Genomic DNA, 5,141 nt, shown 5'->3' on the forward strand with positions numbered 1-5,141 from the left:
GTAAGCACCAGCCAGAGATGAAAGGGAAGCTGTTGTGAGGAGCTCGTGCTTAGAAGGTGGGACCCGATTCCTGGAGGGGGCCCGAGATAATTTTATCTCGCCTGCCCATGGACCTGCCCCAACTCTTTGTAGACATAGGTCAGGGAAGAGAGAAGTTCTTTAAAGAGGAGGGAATTGTCCCTGGGGATTAAATTTGTATGTGAAACATTCGGCATCATGCCTGGATCAGAATGGACTGTCAATAAATAACATTATTTTCATTATGTACTGTCATAACCTAACATTATAACCCATTCTGGATGTTCATTGTCCTTCTCTGTCACACTGGCAAAGAAGGGGGGGTGGAGAGCTGTGAGGAGCCAGAACCTGTGAGCCAGGCTGAACTTCCTGACCTCGAGGCATGGGCTGCAGGGGACCTGGACTGAACGTAGCTGCCAAAGCCCAGTGGTGGTTCCCTACGTCACAGATTAGGTTCTCCACTAACAGATGAGAAGTCAGGAATCTATGGAGAACCATCCCCTGTGAAAGGAAGGCAGAAGTGGGAGGACTGGACAGGGGGAGAAGCTGGGTCATGACGCAGCCCTGCCAAAGCTTCGGCCAACCTGGCCAGGAGCCCTGGAACAAGGGGTGTCCATCTGAGTCGTCCTGCTTCAGGCTGAAATGCCTGGGTCTTTAGCCTGCCACCTAACTTCATCCCTGGCTGTACCCTCTCCTGGTAAGGACATGACCTTGGGAAAGGGATACATCTGTGTCTGAGCCAGATCCCCCCCCACCTCCAAACCAGCAACAGGATGTGTCTGCCAATGCAAGTCCCGAAAATGAGTGCTCCTGGAGAAAAGAGGCCTTTTATTCATGACCTCAGCCCCTTGGGGCCTGACACCCAGGCGCAGATGTTTATTACTTTACGGATTTTTTGATGAATCCCATCCCATTTGCTTATGCATTGTTCTTCTCAGCACAGTTTCCTAGACGTGGGCTCATCTTGTTGCAGGTTGGAGAGAAGGGCCTTTAGGGAAAATCTGAGCAGGTGTCAAAGTAGGAAGAATCACAAAGATCACCCCACTGGCTTGTGAAGGAGCAGGTCTCAGTCCTTTAATTAATTAATTAATTTATTTATTTTTTAGGGCCGCACCCGCGGCATATGGAGGTTCCCAGGCTAGGGGTCGAATCGGAGCTGTAGATGCTGGCCTACACCACAGCCACAGCAACACCAGATCCTTAACCCACTGAGCGAGGCCAGGGATCGAACCCACAACCTCATGGTTCCTAGTCAGATTCATTTCTGCTGCACCACAACAGGAACTCCAGGTCTCAGTCTTTTTAAATGGCCTGTTACATGTGGGCCTGTAAGACCTTCCCCATCGAGTCTGAAAGAGATATGGGGAGGTGTTGGGGGTGCAGGGAGCTGGCTGAAGAAGTCAGCATTTCCAAGTGTTAGAAGACAGGGACCAAGGGGGAGGGAGTGCTCAGAGAAGCTAAGCTGGGGAAAAAGGAGATGGCTTGAGTATAAAGAATGAACCAATCGGGGAGCTTGGGGTTAAGGGATGCAAACTATTGCTCTTGGAATGGATTTTCAATGAGGTCCTGCTGTGTGGCATTGAGAACTATGTCTAGATACTTACATCGAGACACAATAATGGGAGGAAAAAGTATGTATACATGTATGTGTAACTGGGTCCCCATGCTGTACAGTGGAAAAAAATAAATAAATAAATTTTTAAAAAAAGAAAAGAAAAAACAAAAAAACAAACAAAAATAAAATAAAATTAAATTGAACAGTTTCAACAACAACAAAAAAGAACGACCTGAGAATGCAAAACACCTGGGCACGCCTCCGCCTCCTGTACCAACGACAGTTTTGTCTTAGGCAAATGATTTCCCCACTCTGAGTTTCAGTTCCTCCCACGTGCCAAGGCGCTTGCACTCAACTTCACATCCTAGTAACTAGCATCGGGGCTGAAATGTTTAAGAACAGTCTGTGGCCACTTCCAGTTATGACTGAGTAACCCTCAGGCTGTAAACTAGAGAACTAGATTAAATATGCGAAACCATTGTTTTCAGACCATAGGCAGCATGCAGTGCAGGAGTGGGAACATTGAGAGAAAAAAGACAAATGAGGTGAACCCTAAAACCCCAAATTTCTGTCTGGGGACCATTTCTCATCTATAACACAACGAAGAGCATGCCGGTCTCACTGAGCTAAGAGGACAAAGATTGGAGGTGGAAGAGGCTGGGATGTATGGAAATTGTGCAAGAGAATCCCACTGGCAAGGGAGAAATACAGAAAAAGAACTTCAGAAATCTGTATGGTTGCCCTGGATCTTTGGCTGAATGCAAAGCTGTGAAACTCCAAAAGGGTGAAACTCCAAAATAATGAGTGAAGACCCATTGCCAAGGGGAAAAAACATTAGAGAGCTGAAAGCTAAACCACCACTAGAGCTTGCACAGGGGTGCGAGGCGTTAAGGTAAGACTGGCCAGAGAGGAAAGTCTTGGTTGAGCAGTTGGGAAATTAAACTGGGACCTGAGACGTTTCAATCCTTAGTAAAGGACACCCTGGCCCTAAAGACAGCTTGAGACCTTTCCTAACAAAGCTGGAACACGCGCTGCAAAACTCAGGCCAATCTGCCAGTAAATTGACTGCCTGATGACAAAATCTACACATCCGGCAACATAGCAGTAACATCCCAGCATCCAATAAAAAAATTACTAGATATGCCAAAATACAGAAGACATGACTAATAATCAGGATGAAAATGTGTCCATAGACACAGACCTAGAAAACAGAGATTGACATAAAAAGTCCTTAAAGCATCTACTCTTACTATAGCTTTAAGGCTCTAAGGCCTTAAAGGGAAACATAAAGATAATTGCCAACTAAGGAATGTCACACCGCCTCCCTCTACAATGATTGAGTCACTAACCATTACAGTCACTGACCTTCAACACACCCTGAAATGAGCTCAGGGCAGGGATCAGGAATGAAGCCCTCTGTGCTCTGGGAAAACAGGCAGACTAGGTCTTCATATAGTTAGATATTTCCAGGAGAAATTTTTATCAACCTGGATTCTTGCATCTTCTCATACTTAGAAAAGCATTAATCATTAACTGAGATGTCTGTTCCTCGTGACTAGTCACAATCTTCTACCAAGAATGTGTACATATACCCTTTATCCGAAATCACATATACGCTGCCTCCTCTTGCCCCTTTGGAGACCGTCTCCAGGGCTCTAATCCTCAGTAAGTCCCCAAATAAAACTAAACCTCACATCTCTCACCTTGTGTGTGTTTATTTCAGTCGGCATAATGAAGAGAGAAATACAAAGCATGAGGGGGGAAGAAAGGAACCTCAAGAGCTGAAAAGTACAATATTCGAAATAATGAATTCACTGGATGGGCAGAGAAGTAGATTAGATCCTGAAGAAGAAAGTAACAGTAAACTTAAAGGCAGAGTAACGGAAAGAATTGAAAACCCAGAGCTAAAACAAGCAGGTGCCCTGGAGGTCATTTTAAAGGGTTCGGCTTCTACTCTGAATAGCAGGACAGCATTGGGAGGTTTCGCTGAGAGCAGTGTTACCATCTGACTTCCACTTTATGGAATCACTTTGGCTGCTGAGTTGAGATTAGACTGAAGAGGCAAAGGGATGGACACAGATGGTATGTTAAAAGAATACTACGCCATTCTGTGTGAGAGAGGATGGTGGCTGAAACCAGGCTAAAAGCAGCAGGGGTGATGGGAAGTGGTTGAAATCTGGGATATATTTTGATGATAGGCAGATGGGAGTTTTTCATGCACTGAATTTGGAATCAAGAGTGATATCAATACAGCAGAAATTGACAGAACATTGTAAATCAACTGTAATCAAAAAAATTTTTGAAGAGTGGTATCAAGGTGTGTATACTGAGCCATTTACTGCATCCTTTTTTCTTTTTTTTTTTTTTTTCTTTTTGGCCACACCTGCAGCATGCGAAAATTCCCAGGCCGGGGATGGAACCTGAGCCACAGCAGTGGCAATATCAATCCTTAACCATTGTGCCACAAGGGAACTCCCATGAACTGTTTTTTGAGAGCAAGAACTAAATATCAGTCAGGACTGCATTTAAATGTATATGATTAAAAACCTAAGGACATAAACAAATGGAGGCTTATTTGTTTCACATAACTGGTTAGACCATGGCTGGCCAGCTACTCAAGGTCAACATTAATATCCTAGGCTCTTGCTCTCTTTCTATTAAATCAAACTTAACAGATTGTATCTTTGCCCTTTTTCTTGTGCCTCGTGATCCCAAGGTGGTTCCCGCATTTCCAGGCATGATATCAGTGTTCCAGGAAAGAAGCAATGGTGAAGAGACAAAAGGGGTCCTGCCAGTTGAATTTGTCCCTTTTCAGCCAAGAAAGCAAAAACGTTCCTGGAGGCCACATAGAGCAAACTTCTCCTTGTATCTCAGTGGGTCATGTAGCCAATCTTAGGAGAAGGAGATTACGATGTGTGGCCTACAAATTGCAATTCACTCCAGAGTAAGGCATCATCTCTCCCTAAAATCAAAGGGTTTCTACTAGTAGCTGAACACACTGAGGTTCTATTAGCAGAGTGAAGGGGCATGCTGCAGGAAGAATGTGTGATTGGTGATGGACAATTTCTATCATAGGTTGCTTTTTGAAATTTTGTTACAACCCCATCCCTCCACAGTGTTTGGCAGATGTATATAATAAATCTGTGCTGCTCTGATGTTGGCAAGAGAGCAGAGAGATTTTTGGAAGACTACTTAAATAAGCTGAGTGAAAGAAAGACACAGGAGAGAGACGAAGGGGAAAGGGTGGTCATGTTTGATTTTAGTTTATTTAAAAAAAAAATGGCCTGTGAGAAGAGAAAGGACTTGTTGAATTAATATGTCTCTCCTGCCAGAATTTTTTTGTTTGTTTGTTTTGTTTTTTAGGGCTGCACCCTCAGCATACGGAGGTTCCCAAGCTAGGGGTCGAGTTGGAGCTGTAGCTGTGGGCCTACACCACAGCCATGCAGGATCCAAGTCACGTCTGGGACCTACACACAGCTCATGGCCACACCGGATCCTTAACCCTCTGAGCAAGGCCAGGGATCAAACCTGCATCCTCATGGATGCTAGTCAGTTCGTTAACCACTGA

This window comes from Phacochoerus africanus, chromosome 6 (assembly GCF_016906955.1).
Source record: "Phacochoerus africanus isolate WHEZ1 chromosome 6, ROS_Pafr_v1, whole genome shotgun sequence".
NCBI lineage: Eukaryota > Metazoa > Chordata > Mammalia > Artiodactyla > Suidae > Phacochoerus > Phacochoerus africanus.